This window comes from Pseudorca crassidens, chromosome 14, assembly GCF_039906515.1.
Source record: "Pseudorca crassidens isolate mPseCra1 chromosome 14, mPseCra1.hap1, whole genome shotgun sequence".
Taxonomy (NCBI): Eukaryota; Metazoa; Chordata; class Mammalia; order Artiodactyla; family Delphinidae; genus Pseudorca; species Pseudorca crassidens.
Genome location: NC_090309.1, coordinates 79,550,585 through 79,569,136, shown reverse-complemented (window position 1 = coordinate 79,569,136; position 18,552 = coordinate 79,550,585).

Here is an 18,552-nt window from a genome sequence, read left to right as displayed (position 1 = left end):
TAGTACAATTTAAGATTGAGAACACAGTCAGACTGACAAACACATTTGCTAAAGACCTTCTCCATTATAATTCCATTAATATCTTTGGGCCCAGAGCCAGACAGAAACATCTGGTAGGGGCTATGTTTTTGCAGAGATAAACTTGCAGATGTTCAAAATCATTTTTAAGAAAATTTATGATAACCAAAATGAAAAAGAGTGGCAAAAATGAGATCAGGAATGATACGATACAGATGTATCTTGGAAAATGTTTTTATATATTTTAATGCAATAAAATCAATATGTTCACATGGTAAAAAAATCCACATAGGAGGATTAAAGAATATTTTAAACATTTCCCCTAATTCCTTGCACCCCCAGTCTCACTCTTCATTTAAATTCTCTTTTAACTGTTGGTATACTTTAATAAAGTTGGTAGTTCTCACAATTCTAAAGTATACACTCAAAGGTCCATTTCTGCAGCTCTACGTTTTGTCTAAATATTAGCCCCCTATGTAAAAGAGGAAAATACCATTTTATTTAATATTGTTCCTCCTCTATCCAATCTTATTATTTATGTAATTAATTTAAATCATTATTAAGATTTAATTTAATTATTTCACAGTTAAAAATAACATACTTAAAACTACATTTCTTCATCCATTAGATCATTAGCTGTTAAAACTGTCTTCATCCATGAGATCATGAGCTATTAGGTCAAGACCCTGATGTCTTAATGGTAAAACTCTATTGTATACTTAAGGAAGAAATAATACCAAATACTTAAGGAAGAAAATATTCAAAGAAATATATAAAAAGCATTCAGCCTGGTAAGTAAATTTAGCAAGGTCAAAGGATAAAAGGAAAAAACAATTTAAGTATTGTATTTCTATATTCAAGAATCAATTGGAGAATGAATTTTTAAAAATTTACAATAGCATCAAAAAGACACAAATTCTTTGGAATAAATTTAAGAAAAGACATGCAAAACCTCTAATGAAAACTACAAAATATTGCTAAAAGAAACAAATCTCCTTCAGCAAAGCACTGACACCAGACAAAGTAATATTTAAAAAGAAGAACAAATTTGGGGCTTCCCTGGTGGCGCAGTGGTTACGAGTCCACCTGCCAATGCAGGGGACACAGGTTCGAGCCCTGGTCCGGGAAGATCCCACATGCCCCAGAGCAACTAAGCCCGTGCGCCACAACTACTGAGCCTGCACTGTAGAGCCCGTGAGCCATAACTACTGAAGCTCGCGTGCTTAGAGCCCGTGCTCCACAACAAGAGAAGCCACTGCAATGAGAAGCCCGCGCACCACAACAAAGACCCAACTCAGGCATAAATAAATAAATAATTTTTTTTAAAAAAAAGAACAAATTTAAAGGACTCACTCTCTGATTTTACAATTTATTATAAGGTTATAGTCTCAAGACAAAGTGAGATGGGTAAAGGGTAGAGAAATAGTTCAGTGGAACAGAAGAGAATCCACAAGAGACCCATACACATATGATTAAATGATTTTAGATAAAGTTGCTAGGGCAATTCCACTGGAAAATGAAAGCTTTCTACTGGAACAACTTGATAAATGGATGGGGAAAAGAATCTCAACTTCTCCCTAACACTATGCACAGCAATTAATTTGAGATGAATATATACCTAGATGTAAAAGATAATACTGTAATACTTCTAGAAGAAAATGTAGGAGATGTTTTCCCAACTTGGGATGGGTAAAGAGTTATAAGACAGTACTCAAAAAGCTCTAAGTGGAAAATTAAGTAAGAGTAAATTGGACACCATTAAAAATTAAAATTTCTCCATGCAACACAAGATTGTTATGATAATCAAATGTTATAATGGATATGGAAATAGTTTAAAGGATATAAACACTAAGTATATTTATTTGCCTTCAATGAACTGTCTATATCCTTGTGTTTATAGTTATTCCATCAACAAACATTTATTAGTATCTACTATGTCCAAGCACTAAGCTAGGCTCTTGGAATAAAGAATTAAGCAGATCTCTGACCTCAAAAAATTTTCTATCTAGTGGTTTACATTGACATTTGAATGTGAGAAAGGCTGTCCTCAGGGGTAAATAGAGGATAATATAGTCATTAATTGAAGGTTACTTAAGTCTGACTTAACTCAGGGACTGACAGCCAAATGGAGTCCTAAAGCTGAGGAGAAATTAACCAGGTGAAGAAATAGGTATGGTGTTTGGGAGATGGCGGGCAGAGGGAAGTTGAAGTTGAGAAGAAATGTTCCAGGCAGGAAAAAAATAAAACAGGCCAAGTTCTGGGGAGAGGAAAAGATGGAGCATATCGTAGAGATGAAATGACCTTCAGGATGACTGAGTGCAGAGCACAAGAAAAGAGAGGTGAGAGGTAAAGCTGGATACAAAAACAGGGACTTGGTTTTTGAAAATTATGTTTGGAAGATTAGATTTTTTTCTGAGGACCACGGGAAGATAGCGAAGTGCCTTGTTTGCTTTTATTAGGGAATGACTGGATGCACTAGAAATGCTCTAGCATAGTATGCTGAATAGATCATGCGTTGGCCAAGTTTGGTAGATTCAAACTGGAGTTGAAGAAACCTGTAAGGAAACTGAAAAGTGAAGACAGTAGATAATCATAACCTAAATGAACAGCAGCAGGTGGTCTAGAGAGAAACGAGTAGAAAATGTTTGAAAGAGATTTGATAGGACTTGACTTCTAGATGTGGAGGGGTGAAGAGTTAGAGGTTCTTCTACGAATCTGTGTGTTTCAAGTCAGAGAAACTGCCCTAGCTATGCTACAAGATGGTCAAAGACGACAAGTAATAAAGAGTGTCCATGAGTTTGAGCAGGAAGGAGGTCTTTGATGGGGTAGTGAGGTGATCTCCAGTGCTGTGATGGGGCAGAAGATGAATTTCAGTAGTTAGAAGAGTGAATAGGAGGAGACCAAGTCATATGAATTTTAAATAAGCTGTTTTATGTGAACTTAACTGTGAACAGAAGGAAAAAAGCTGTAGCTGAGGGAAGCAAAAGGTCAACGACAAGCGTTTTAGTTTTTCATTTTAAGTTGAAAGAAATCTTAGTACTATGTTTAAATATATTGTAAGAAAGTCAGAAGAAAGGAGGAGAATAAAGTTACAAAGAGGAAGGGAAGAATCCACACAGTGATTTTCTGGTGAGTGTGTGTGTGTGTGTGTGTATGATAAGAAATGAGGCTGCCTACTGAAAATCTTGAAAGAGAAGTATTGCATTAACAGTAGGAAATTTTGAAATAGGCAGTACAAAAAATTGGAAAGGCTAAGTAGAACCATATGTTTGCTGTGGGTCTCTGAGGCCCTAGTTCATATCAGTGACCTTGCTCATATGTGGTATTAAACTACATGGCTCTGTTCGTTGGTTCAACAATGTTCAGGAACATAAGCTAAGAAACAAAAAACTGGACCATTGCTTCATATAAATCGTTTTTCAAGTGAATGTGACAAGAATAAGGAGAAAAGCTGAGGCTATTAGCAAAGGTGACTGATGTGAAAGACCATGGCGCATAAGCTGGATACAGACAGAAACAAAAACTGGAGGAGGCTGAGAGATACGGAACAAGTGTGGGAGGTTGCAGACCACAGAGCCTGGTAAGTTCATAGACTCAGTTACTCAGTGAGAATCTCTGATGAGGCACTAGCAAAGGGAGGAGATTCAAGTTAGAGAGTAGCAGGCTTAAACACAGGCTCTTAGAAGTCGAATATTTCCTAGGAGTGGCAAGTTCCAGGAGGGCGTGACTGAAGTGGAGTAAACATACAGAGCAAGTGGAACCAATAAGGTCAAAGTTTGGAATGGCTATCAGAGTGGGTATCGAAATGACTCATAATAATGGCTTAAGTGGGAATGGAGAGAAAGAGGCAAGTATGGCAAGATGACTGGAAGCAAAAAAGCAAGAGGAGTGATGCACTGAGGTTGCTATAGGCAGACAGAACACCTGTGCAATGGCATGGACACCCAGAAAGACACGGCAAGTTTCAGAATTGTGAGTGCTGCTGCCTTGGGCACAGGACGAAGGAGGGGAAGGGGAGTGGAGAGAATAAGTCTGCAGAGTCTTATATTCACATTTTATTACAAGGAACTCGTGAAGGTGTATTTATTTCCCAAGAGATAAACAGAACTAGTAGGTGTGTACAAATATACCTGTCTAACTTTTGTGGATTTAAGTGGCAGGTTATATGACAACAGGGAAGTCCAAGGGCACTGTCATTATATCTGAATTGAAAAAGTCATAGAAAACTTTAAATAGTAGTCATTACTGTTTCCAAAATTTGCTCTCAGTCTCCAGAAACCTGCTAGGACTAGAAACTTGATGAGGAGGTGACTTTAAAATGAATAAAGATGTTTGCAGCAGGAAAAAAAAAAAAATAAAAGAGCTCCCGGAGGAGAGAGGCAGAGTTGGTCCATAATTAATATGAACATCAATCTTTTTGAAATGTCAGAATGAAAGCCTATTCTTGCTGAAATAATTTTATTCACTTGTCTCTTAAAATAGCACAGGAGGCAAAAGAAGGGGCATCAGCAAGAAAGAGTTTTGTGAAAACAATAGTGCCTGGTTTCTTTTCATATTTCCTTGGCTGGCAAGGTCCTAGAGGCTGGGGTCAGTTTATGGTAGATTCTGGGTCAGACTGCTCCCAGCCCCTACCCACCGGGAGAAGCACTTACCAGTTTAAGCAGTAGAGATATCCCCAGATACTGGTAAGTTACCTGGTTTATATGTATTACAATTTGTGCTATAAATGAAGTCATTGCAGAGGTATTTTAGCCTAAAGTATAATCTTTCCTCATCACGCATCCTAGAAACACTCCTGAAAAATACTAAAAATATTTCATATTACACCAACATGACCTATGACATAATAAAGTGTTATAGTTCCCTTACTGAGGCATGAACTTTAAACATACCACTACTTTCAGTCCTTACATCAGCCCTCTGTGGGAGACAAAAATCCCCACACAGAAGAGAGAAAAAGAGAGACTCAGAAAGGGTTAAAGGTCGAATAATATATTTTGGATGTAAGTTGCTGTCCCTGTGACTGCTCCCCACATGACTTTTCTACCATGTCACAGTGCCTTCTGAGCAAGTCACTCTGGTCATTGGCACTTTCTTAGAAAAGGTTTGGAAAGGACATGCCAAACTATACCCAGTTGCTGTCACAGCAGTGACAGTGACAGTGGTTCCAGCTCAGTGGCTCCACAGTGATCAGAGATCAGACCCAAGTCCTCAAGTGAGTACAACAGATCCATGTCATCCCTCATGTACCTTTCTGGAAGCTCGTCTATGTCACGAAGTACACCAGAACAAAGCAGAGATTTCCGTCCTTCCCCAATGCTGGCAGGGGCTCAGTCTCTCAGAGAGCAGGCCAATATATCCTGGTGATGGTCTTAATTCATGCATTTATTCAGTCAACGTGCATTTACTAAGCACTATCTATGGACTATATGATGGGCATTCAGAATACACAGGTCAATAAAACAGTAGTCCTGCCCTCAATGAGCTCACAGATCAGTGAGGGTGAAGCCATGAGGATAAATTACAAGGCAGCATGACGAGGGCAAAAACAGCTTTATGCAAACCCCACGGAAGTGGGCAAAGGGAGAGACGCAAAGATGAGCACGTACATCATAGGATCCTGGATGCATACTACGCACCACACTGTCTTACATTTACTGCCTTCGAGGACATTGTGTTTGGCAAAAGTGTTACCACTTTAGCTATATCCCAAACAGACAGACTCAGGGCCTTGAAGCTAATTAAGTTTTTTCAGCCATAAGTCAATCCAGGACCAAAGGAAAAATAAACAAAAATTAAAGACTTACTTTCCAAAATGTCTAAGTGATAATTTTATAATAACATTGCTGGTTTCCAGACATCAGTCTTTTCTTTCCAGATTTCTGAAGATATTTTTACCTGAAGATACATTTTTGTCAATTGGGAGGTTGTGCTTTACTGTGGGCAACAGAAGTCCTGGCAAATAGAAGTACAATAGTTTTGTTCCCATTTTTTTCTTCACCAAAATACAAAGTCTCCTAGCAAGCTATGGTTAGTATGGGTTCAGAGGGTCAACAAAATCTGTGACTCTATCTGTTTTATCCTTTTAGTCTGTGTTAGGAGAGATTCTGCTGTTCCATAGCTGCTGCACTATTAAGAGAGCTGAGCTGAGATTTCTCCTAGGGAGAAAGAAGAGGAAAAGGGACAGGCACCAGCTCAGCCTCCCTTTCTTTTTTTTGCGGTACACGGGCCTCTCACTGTTGTGGCCTCTCCCACTGCGGAGCACAGGCTCCGGACTCTGGACGCGCAGGCTCCGGACGCGCAGGCTCCGGACGCGCAGGCTCAGCGGCCACGGCTCACAGGCCCAGCCGCTCCACGGCATGTGGGATCTTCCCAGACCGGGGCACGAACCCATGTCCCCTGCATCGGCAGGAAGACTCTCAACCACTGCGCCACCAGGGAAGCCCCCAGCCTGCCTTTCTTTTAAGGAGCTTTCCTAGAGGCCCCGCCTAAATAACTTCTGCTTACATCTCAAATACCACTACTCCACTATAGTGGGTGTCTCGTGTTACATCTCAAAGACCAAACACTACTACTGTGTCACTGTTCAATCTACAAGGGAGGCTGGAAATTTTATATTATATATATATATATAATTTTTACATATGTAATATTTTCAACATACATATATGTATGTACGTATGTTTAAGATATTATATAAATATGTATTTTACTGGCTGTATTGTTGCTCCCCCCCATTAGGGTTCTGTTAGTAAGAAAGACAGGAAGAATTACTATTGAGGATGCAAATATTAGTGTCAGCCACAATCTTTAACATCATTTATTTTTAGGAAACAGGGTTGCCTTGGTGTTTTAGGAAAACATAAATCACTCTATGTTAATAAATTCTAATGCAGCAGGAAGAAAAACAAGTTAGTGTGTTCAGCTCCATCACTAGTAACACCGAAATATTTATAGCTCTAAAAACAAAGACCTGCAGACAGGAAGTTAAGGTAATGCTGATTCATTTGTACCAACTGATTCAATTCATACATTTGCATTCATTTTTTTATTCTAGCCACTGCTTAATAACTTTATGTGAGTATGTTTAAGTACGGGTTCATAAACTCTGTCTTTCTTTTAAGAGGAACGCAAAGTGTCGAAAGGAAAGGTCTTACGTTTTTCTGCTTTGATATTTTGAGCTTAGAGAAAGAAAATATAGCATGAAGCAAAATGCCATCTGATTTGAAGTTGGTACTCTTAGCCTAGCAATTCCAGCTAGCAAAGCAATTTACTGATTTGGATAGTACCCTTCTTAAAAGATGAAGCTGGTGTCTGTGCATGTGTATGCATATATATGTCTCTATATACATAGTTAATATATGCATACTTACACGCATGTGTGTTTAACATCTCAAACACATATTTTCCTCTAAAATGGGGCTTACATATTTTAGGTTGTTTTATTTGTTTGTTTTACTGTTGCCAAAGAACAAAACCATTCCCTGCTACATTCGTTTGTTTTATTTTCTATATTCCATATATAAGTGAAAATATATGGGAGGAGGGGCAAAACAGACAAAGGGGATGAAGAGGTACAAACTACTAGGTATAGAATAAATAAGATACAAGGATGTAATTTATAGCACAGAGAATACAACCATTATTTTATAATAACTTTAAATGGAGTATAATCTATAAAAATATCAAATTACTATGTTGTATACCTGAAACTAATATAATATTGTAAATCAATTATACTTCAATAAAAAGCAAACAAACAAACAAATAAACAAAACACTCTTTGGAGCAAATCCTCCCTTCCATCAGAAGGAGACCTCTCAATGTTTCATTAGGGAAAAACTCAAAATACTTCACTTCATTGCAAGGGGTAAGTTAGTTGATCAACTTATTTCAGTTGAAAATGGTTGACCAATTTATTCAATTCCGTATTATCTTTTTAACATCTTGGCAGTCCTAGTACTTGAATTTACTAACTTCTGAGTCACTATTATATTCTGGACAAATATTACTGGACATATTAAAATATATTAGTAAATCAAATGGTCTTTTTAGTTGAATGACTATTTTATCACATGATAAAACATTTATTTGTATATATTAGGAACCAGGACCTGTGCCAGACCCTAGCAATATAGACTGGGCCTCATACCCCTGTGTCTTCAATATTGTAAACAGTGGACAGGCAATTACAATAGTATGCAACAAGTTCCATGATAGAAATATGTGATCTCAAAAATGTTTTTCTGAAATATAAGTTGAGTAGAGAAGGCTGGGAGGAAATATTTAGCCATTACCAAATCCAGTATCTTTATTTTACACTGGTGAATAAATACACAGATGCACTTCCATTTTTTGTGAGAATGCAATATCTCATATTTACTCAAGTGGGTAACAATAATTATTTTTCACAAACAAGCACCCTTTGGTGTGCCTTACTAAAATACTTATGTGAGTTACACTCATACTCTTTTTTTAAAAGGCTTTGGATTCTTATTAGTTCTTGGAAAATTTTTTAACAAAAGAAAGAATTTTTAAAAATTTTTTGTTGGAGTATGGTTGATTTACAATGTTGCATTAGTTGTGTTAGTTTCAGGTGTACAGCAAAGTGAATCAGTTATACATATATATATATATATATATATATATATCCCCTCTTTTTTAGATTCTTTTCCCATATAGGCCATTACAGAGTATTGAGTAGAGTTCCCTGTGCTATACAGTAGGTCCTTATTAGTTATCTCCTCACACTGGGCAGAAAGACCACCATCAAGAAATCTACAAACAATAAATGCTGGAGAGGATGTGGAGAAAAGGGAACCCTTCTACACAGTTGGTGGGAATGTAAATTAGTGCAGCCACTGTGGAGAACAGTATGAAGGTTCCTTAAAAAACTAAAATTAGAGCTACCATATGATCCTGCCATCCCACTCCTGGCATATATTTGGAGAAAACCATAATTCAAAAAGGTACGTGCAACCCAATGTTCATTGCAGCACTATTTATAACAGCCAGGACATGGAAGCAACCTAAATGTCCATCAAAAGAGGAATGGATAAAGAAGATGTGCTACATATATACAATGGAATATTACTCAGCCATAAAAAAGAACAAAATAATGCCATTTACAGCAACATGGATGGACTTAGAGACTGTCATACTGAGAGAAGTAAGTCAGAGAGAAAAAGGCAAATATCACATGATATTGCTTATACGTGGAATCTAAAAAAAAGTATACAAACGAACTTATCTACAAAACAGAAAGAGAGTTATAGATGTAGAAAACAAACTTATAGTCACCAGGGAGTAATGGGGGGGCGGGGGAGGGAAAATTGGAAGAAAGAATGCTTTTTGAAGAGATATCTTTAGTAAATCAACACAGTCTGTTGATTTCAGAAAGCTGAGACCTAAAACCTCATTTTAATTTTAAATAAAATAACACAAATAAAAAGATTTCATTCTCCTGACTTTGGAAGAGTAACTATACTCTTTATAAAGTTGACATGCAGCGTGAGTGTCGTGTGTGTGTGTGTGTGTGTGTGTGTGTGTGTGTGCGCGCGCGCGCGCGCACGCGTGTATCTGTGTTGAGTGCTATGGGAAGGTGGGGTTTTTTATTTTTGATAGTTTGTTTAAATTCTTTTGAAAATATGGTACAAAAGAGATGCCAAAGCTATTGATTGTCTTGGTTATCTCTTGTCTAGAAAGAGCTGCGACCTCCTTCCTTGTGCAGAGACCAAATTCTAGAAATATCTTCCAATGTCTTGCAGCTGCTTCAGACTTTTATATTTAGGCTATTCAGTTAGTTTTCTATTTAAAGGGAGGCAGTATGTACAGTGGATACACGCCTAGGCTTTGGAGATGGACAGGACCAAGTTTGGGCTGGATGATTTGGGTAGAGTGCTCATCTGTAAAATGAGGCCTTAACATTTATTTTATTAGGGTATTGTGAGAACTGAAATACTTAATGTACGTGTAGTGCCCATCTCAGTATGTAATAAATGTCCTGTGACTAGGAGATACCATTATTATAGAGCCATTTAAAAACACCTTTGCACTTATTCTCCTCACATTAATTATGGTTGTTTCATTAATATAAGCTGAGGCATAGTAAAAGCAATTACTTTCCAGTATGAGAAGGCAGAGACCATCGAAATAGGTCCCATTTCTACAATATTGTTTACTAATATATCTTAAAATGCCAAGTGATTTGTTTTCTTGCCATATATATATAAATATAACAAATTAAATAGGTAGAACTGCCAAGATATTAAATGAATGATTTAAGACTAAACAAATTGTCAAAATATTCAATTTGTTTCTTGAGAAAAGAATTGAAACATTTATGAAACTGTGTGTCTTGTCAAGCTGTCTAAAGCGTATTTTTGCTTTCTACTACCTCTTTGCAGTGCAAAAAGAGAATATCCATGAGTAAACCTAATGGAATAAAGCATGACCTTTAAATAAATAAATAAGGAAAAGTATAAATTATAAATAAATAAGGAAAAGTATAAATTATAATTGGAAGTTGTAAAATTCATTTAAAATATATATTTTGAAGGAAATGAAAAAGAAGTCATCCTGAAATATATTAAAATATAGTATAAAGTTGAAATGATTGCATTATAGACTAATCTGTAGATCTTGATGGAGAAGGATAAGTATTTTAGCAGTAGATAATTTTCTTCACTAAAAGTTCCTACAGAATTAAGGCACTATTCATTGAGAAATGGAAGGTTTACTAAATTATTGTAGCAGAATGACTAACAACTGGGATTTAAATTAATTTAGCTTCATGTGATATCATTTGTTGATATGTTATTAGTGAATTAAAAATTAAAAAGAATTAAGGATGTATAAGAAACGTAACAAAATACAATAGCATAACTAAAAAAACTTTTAAAAAAGAAAAACTGAGTAATTATACATCTGACTTACAATCTGGACTCTGTGCTGACCTGTGCTTCCCCACCCCATCTTTTGCTGTATTATGCTCACTTATTCACAATACTTTTATTTGTCCACTGTGCTTCTTATTTATGTACATCTGTACATCTTTTAATGAATATTGGGTATTCTCAGGGAAGACTGAGAAAAGGGAGAAAATTAAATGATAGCCTTTATGGGTAGGAAGCATGTTGTTTGTTCACAACTATTTCCTAGAACCTAGCACAGTTCTCGTACATAAGTGTTCAATCATAATTGCTGAATAAATAAATAATTGGATGAGAACAAGAATACTAGTGGCGGTTCACAAGAGCTTTGAAAGAATGAAGAATCACAGGATAATACATCTGGGAAAAATAAAGCTGAGAATTCAGTTAGTTAACTCTTTCAATTTGCATATAAAGAAACTGAAGCCCAGAACAGTGAAATGACTTGCAGATCACATACCTTGTAAGAGATAGAGGGTAAATAAATGAAAATTGAAACTTCCCTTTGATATTTTTTCTATCTCCCAGAACACTCAAAACATAACTGAAGTTGTGATTACAGACCTGATCATTTAAGAAAAACAATCTCTCTTCACATTTAAAGAATTTATTTAGACATTCCAAAAACTAAAGCAAAGAGGAAAGCTGGGGTACATACATTCTACCTGCAGACCAGAAATAATTTGATCAATTTTCTGAACTTTCTACCAGTTAGTTTTCAACATGAGATCTGGAGGTGAAACTTCTTTACCAAATAGAAGGTTAGCTGCTGGCAGAGTAGGACGGTAGCTCAGTTATCCTGGGTTCAAGTCTAATGCTCTTTCTGCCATACCCTTACATTAATCAGAACATTTTATATTAAAACACGAAAGTACTGGAGAGAGAAAACAGGACCCAATAGCATTACATTTTAAGAATAAGTGAAGAAAAGACTTTTATTTAAAGAAACTTACTACAATTAATACTTCAATAGGATATGAAAAACATAAATTTATTCAATCAGCATATCCTTATTAATCACCCACCATATGAAGACAAAATATAAGGTGCAAGAGATACAATGATGAACAGATCAGAAGGTGCCCCTGCCCTCATGAAGTTTTCAGTTTAAGGACTAAGGATCAACAATGAGACTGAGATAGTATAATCTGCCACTCTGGGGACTGGGCCATTATAGAGTTAAAATGTGACTACCTACCTGGAATATTCTAGTTCGGTGAAATTAACTGAGGAATTGAGATTTTCTAGAAATATAAGTAAAAAAAAAAAGTCTGAGAGAAACTATTTTCATGTGACTAGGCTCTGGAATTTCTTTCTCAATTTTTACTTAGAAAACTCTGCACCTAAACCACCACAAATTCAAACCAGTCTTCAACCTCTAGATTAGCATCAGCCTCATTAAAATGGATGTAGAGCTAGCTATCTCTAAAAAGTTTAATTAAATAGAATCAATCTGCAGAAAAAAATGAGATCTTCAGGGGAGATGAAGTAGTTTTAGGAATCTGAAATCAAAGTTTGCCAAATAAACAGCCAGGTATGTGTACATATCCACCCTTTTCAAAGGGTGTCCAGATCAATTATCTTATTCAGGTTTTAGGATTTGAAGTGTAACATGTTTGATATCACCCCAGGGTGGCTATGACTGCACTGGTTTTTTTAAACTGACCTACTGAAGAGGAAATACTTTTGTACAAGTGACCTCATTGTAAAGTCAGCTGACCCCACAATCTAGCAGTCCTAGTTTCCTGGGAAATATAAATAGCACAGGGAAGCGAGACAAACGTGGGCATCACCTCCTGGTGGGACTTCATTAGATGAGGCCTGTGTGCGCCCGGTAATTCCCAGACTGGTAGCATTCTTTTCCTTGAGGTATATTTTCCTAAACTGCAGGGGAAGAAAGTAGGGCCATGGGGAACTGAGTCGCAAAGGGAAGGGGTGTGCTGTATCAGCCTGAGATACAAGGTACCTCTAAAGGGGTAAAAGGCCAGAAGCCAAGGGTGACAGGTATAAAGCTACTGCCAGAAAGCCAGAGCCCAAGGAGAACTTGGAAAGCATGGCCATTCCAGGATCCAGAATCCTGCTGTACTGCAGTGGGGACTCCTGACCGTTCTGAAGGTTGACTGTATGCCGGGGACTATGCTTCTTGCTTTGCATTTCTGTCTCTTCAGGTCCTCACAGCGCAGTGAGTTGCCAGCTATTCTGTCCCTGACAATTTAACCCAGACTCATGTGTCCAAATACCTCTACTGTTCTGGAGCCCTAGATGCGTCTCTACAGCATAGACTTCCTTTCCTATCATCTACCCAAATCTTAATGGAGTTGCTGCTTTTTTCTTCATATTTAAATAAAATTATTTTTTCCTTTGTAAGTCCATCTTTCCTATTTATGAGTTGTCCAAAAGTACAACTGAAATCCAAATGCTTCTCTTTTAAACAAGAGGAGAGATATAACATTTACCCAAAAGGCACATTTTACAAAAGGACCACCGTGCACATCAGTGGATATAAAACTGGAAGTAACCTTCGAAGAAGGTCAAGGCCTTGGATAATACTCCTCTACTCCTTGCCCTGCTTGGTAATCATAAAAGATCTAGTTCCTGGTATCCATAACACAGCCAGGAAAGAAAACTCAGAGGAAGGAGCTATGGTGTCCAGTGACAGAGAAATCTACGATTCCTGGCCTGGCCACTATCTTTACAGTTTCCATAGACATGTAAGGCTGCCTTACTTAGCAGTCAGTCCAGGCATGTGGGAGCAATTATTCATCCAGTCAGTAAAATCAAGAAAGATGTGGAAAAGTCAGCTACGAAGGTCGCTATTGACCCTTAACCTGGCAATACTGTTTAGCATCACAGCAGACAGGAGAAACGAAAGAGAATTAAGAACAAAGAATCACCAAATAACATAAAAGGTCCCAGGGGATAGTATACTTCCAGTTCTCTTGTCTAGTTGGTTCTTTGTATTAAGACCATTTTACTGATTAAAAAGGCGATCTCTTACTAAAATAATGAAAAAGGAGGATATGCGCCTGTTGTTTATAATGACAGCATCACACCTCTGTGTGTATGTGTGTGTGTGTGTGCACCCTAGGTGCACACCTGTGTATGACACTGTGTCTCTGTGTGTCTGTGCATGTAACTGACTGTACACGAACATGCACTAAGTGCTTGAGACAAGCTCTGTGGGTTGTCACTAGAGAAGTTAGCTGGAATAACAAGAACACCCCAGACATACACATCTTTGTCTCATATTTAAACTTGAGATCCCTTGCTCTAGCCCCTTGTTTAATGACCTCCTCTGCTTTGGGGATCCGGAACATTCACCTCCTAGAATAGGGGTTGTGGCTGTTCCCTTTGCCTTCTCTCTATTCCTCACTCCAATCCTCCCATCACCTAAAGGAGTTGCAAAATACTCCTAGAGGAAGGGGCTTTTCTTTTCCCAGACCCTGAAGAGGTTTGAGGTGAGCAGGCTAGAATATCTGGCTTTACTGACCATAACACAGACTTCCTCTTGGTCTTGCCTGTGGGTTTTTAAAGTAAACTGCCCGCTTCTCTAGAAGTGAAACCTTGCCTTATCCATTTTGAACCATGCATATTCACTATCTACACAAATGCTGCCCTGAAGATATTATGGTTCCCGGTACTTTTAATTAAGAATCTCAATCTCTAACAACTCTAGCCAGACTCAGCAGCATCTGCAAAGAGAAAGTGAGACAGAGTGCCAACAAACTGCTCCAAGCTGATGGCAGAGAGTAAAATTATTATTAATGGGAAACTGAATTTTGGCTCCAGTTAAACCTGAAACATTAAACATTTCTCTAATGTTTCTCTCTGGGTAGTAAAGTGACCGCAGATTATGATTTTTTTTTTTTTTTTTTTGCGGTACATGGGTCTCTCACTATTGTGGCCTCTCCCGTTGCGGAGCACAGGCTCCGGACGCGCAGGCTCGGCGGCCATGGCTCACGGGCCCAGCCACTCCGCGGCATGTGGGATCTTCCCGGACCGGGGCACAAACCCGCATCCCCTGCATCGGCAGGCGGACTCTCAACCACTGCGCCATCAGGGAAGCCCCAGATTATGATTTTTTTAATGGTAGACTTAATGAACCATTCAGCTGTAGCCCCAGCGCCTTCTTAGCTCAAATTTCCTCTTCCATTGTTTATTTGCTATTTTAATACTTTGGGCGTTAGGAACAAGACAACTCCTCTTAACCAAACTTGTCCCCTGTAGAATTTGCTAAGAATCCAAGCTAAGTAAATCATCATTTAGTGCCATTTTTCTCAAAGTTTCAATGTAACTTTTATACTAGTTTTGAAAAGTGATATTGATATTTACTGGTGTGTCTCGTTGGTTATAAACATGAAATTTTTATTTTCCAAAAACTACTTCCCAACTGTGCTCTGTCACTCCCCTTTCCTGATGGGAAATATCTCCCTTAATGAGATCTTGGTCTGATTTCTTGACTTGTCAGTCATTTAAAGTTATTAGAAGAGTCTTACTCTGGTACAAAAGACTTCATTTTAAATGATAATCTCAATCCTGACCACAGCTCTTCCTTTCTCCTTCCTCAGCACAGGACAGAACTGTGACTTGAAGTGTGGTAGATGGAGGGGTTGGGGTAGTAGGGGGTCAACCTAGTTTACAGACTTCCTGTCGTTATTCCTTCTTCTAGACGATGGTTTCTCGGATGTTGCACGTGGTGAGGAAGGACAGGATGAGGGCAGGTGTACTTCTCTTACTCGATTGGAGAGATTAAAATCCCTTCTTTTTTGGTTGTCACTGCTTCTCATGCTACCTCTATGGCCATCAATGCGCTCTGGGTGATTTTCTTTTGGGGTATATGAGTGAACTTTTCGGAGGGCTCTTTCCACTGCACTGATGTAGAAGATCCCATTCTGGTACGTCCTCCCCCATCCTTTCCTCATTCCCCTCTATGACAGCCCTCGCCTTAGCCTCTTGCTGCCAGAGTTCCTCACCCAGCAGGCAGGCATCTTGGATGGGATTATGGCTGAGAGTTCAAACCCCAAGTATTTTCCAGTCTTCACTAAGCTCTTAGGAAATTTACATATTCTTCTCAGGACAAATGCTTAGCCTCAGCACCTTCTTCAGTCTCTTGGTCGCTAACTCCTTTTGATTGCTTAGGCTACACAAAGGATAACAGGCAGGCCACAAGCAAAGCAGTCACGCAAGGAAGGGGGCGAAATGACAGTGTCTGCATCTCACAGGCCTCCACATCCTTTTGAGTGATTCTCTTGAAAGTCATCCCTTCCACTGACTTGTAGAAAGAGAAGCACTTTCCTCTTGGAAAATAGCATCCTTCAAAAGGCAGGGTTTCTTCCTCCTGGTTTAGCCCTATATTGCTTGGGAGGTAGACATATCACAGGCATTATGATGATTAGCTCAATTCTAATGTCTTTTAGTAAATCCTACAGGAAAATGTCTGGCCCCAAATGGTGACGGCGAGGTAAACCTCAAATGAGAAGATTTTAGCACCTTTCATTCTCATTTTACATCCTAACTGTGAGTCTGGTAAGATAGGGAAAAAACTTAATTGATACCATCTTGTGAATAAATTGTAACCTCACAGTTCTGCTCCCTTGCTGTTGAGAACAATCCTGGTCCCAAAGTTGACTAACCTTAACTTGAATTCAGATCTTCATCTGGTGTCCTCACACACATATTCTTTATGTCATCCATGGTTGCTCCATCCCCTACCTTGGGATGGAAATACTGAAGCACTGATAAATCCCCACGGTTTCTTTTTGGAGTTCAAACCTGTCTTCAAATACCCCTAATTGCCACATTCCTCAGAATCTCTTTTTTTTTATCGAGAGATGAATTATCAGTCTTCCCTTTATGGACTAACACAGTGGGAGCCCCAGTTACGGCTGTCTGCTTCTTCCCCTTTTCCTGACCTTCGCTCTATCTTTGCCGCCTTCTAGTGTGTGGTGATAATCAGACATTTTACCACACCCTACTGTAGGTGCTGATTCTCTAAACTATTCAGGACAGTATTCAAGCAACGTGTCTCAGTTTGACTCAAAAAGCAAGTCTCAAGCTTAGCATATAGACTAAAGTTTTCCTCAAATACCTGCTACCCTGACACACGCTACAAGTGACAGAATTTATCAACCAGAAAATTCTACGCCATACTAGCTCCATTATTCTAGGAATCATAGAGAAAGTAGATTGTATAAACATAATTGAAGGATTAACCCCAAACCAAGTATTCCTTTTTACTGAATTAGACTCTGCCTTTTCAACTTAAGTTAAAGTGGATTTAATTTTATCTTATTCAACAAATATTAATAAACACACTTCCTGACCTTGAGAAGCTCATCATGGGTAGGATGTGCAAATATCTACCCACGTAGTTCCAATAGAGGGCAGATGGGATTACAGTAGAGGCAAGCAGGAGAAGGAGGAGTTGATTCTGACTAAAAAATCAGGGGAAGCTGCATGGAGGAAGCTGCAGTGGAGCTGGATCTCGGATGGTGAGTAAGGTGTCTAGTGCAAAGGGAAGGGAAGGGCAGCTTAAGTGAAGGGAAAGGCTGAACAAAGATTCATGAAACAGAGAGCTCAGGATGTGTTTAGGAAAGAGTAATTCGTCTGGTGGGTCACAGGGCTGACACCCCAGGAAAAGTAAAAAAAGATAATATAGAGGAGGGGTATCTTAGACACCAGATTTATTTTGGATTTCATTATAGGAGCAAAAAGGATTCAGTGAAGATTCCTAGAGGAGGAAGTACGAGGAGACACAGTTTTAAGAAATTCGTATGTGTCAACACATTCAAGCAGGACAACACCACGATGGATAATTACTGTTATTATTCCTAGTGTACAGATAAGGAAACAGAATCTAAGGGATTATTTGCCAAGGGTTACATGGCTATCAAGTGGCCAAGACTGAACTTGAACCCAGGCAGTCAGACTGCAAAATCCATTACGTTTAACTATTGATACTATGCACATATCCTTTAAGTCCAGGTTTTAGGAAAGGGTCGGATATCAGGGCTGCAGGACTTCCGGAGAGGGTGAAGTAAACGTGGACTGCAGTGGGGAATGTGGGCAAGAAAGACTTCCTGGAGGCAGAGAGACAGACGTGGAGGCGTGACAGGAGGCTCAGTGCTCTTTCTGGTATGCCATTGCCAAGAGCCCTGGCTACCACAGAAGCTGGGTAAAAGCGGTGTGGTGCTTCAGACAAGGAGGAAACTGTTTCCATCACAGCAATCAAGCAAGGCTTCACGAGCTGAGTACGATCGCATTTACTTACCTGTCAGGCATCGCTGGCTTCCTCCTTGGCACAGAATGGCGCCGAGCACAAAGCAGGTATTCAATAACCAAACGAATGACAGCACGAATAAATAAATGAATTAACGATGAACTTAAGAGAGTTAGACTTACAGGTGTAATACGGAAATATATTTCCTTTGTGTACACTTCTCCATTCTCCCTGGGCATACTCACTCCCCATCTGAGCTGTTTATAAATGATTCTCTGGCAGTGTTTATCTCATTAAACCTACCCTCGCTGGAAGTCTGTTTTCTTGTCTCTCAGCGTTATGTCTGTCTGTAAGGCAGCAGGGAAGGTAGAAGAGGAAGATAAT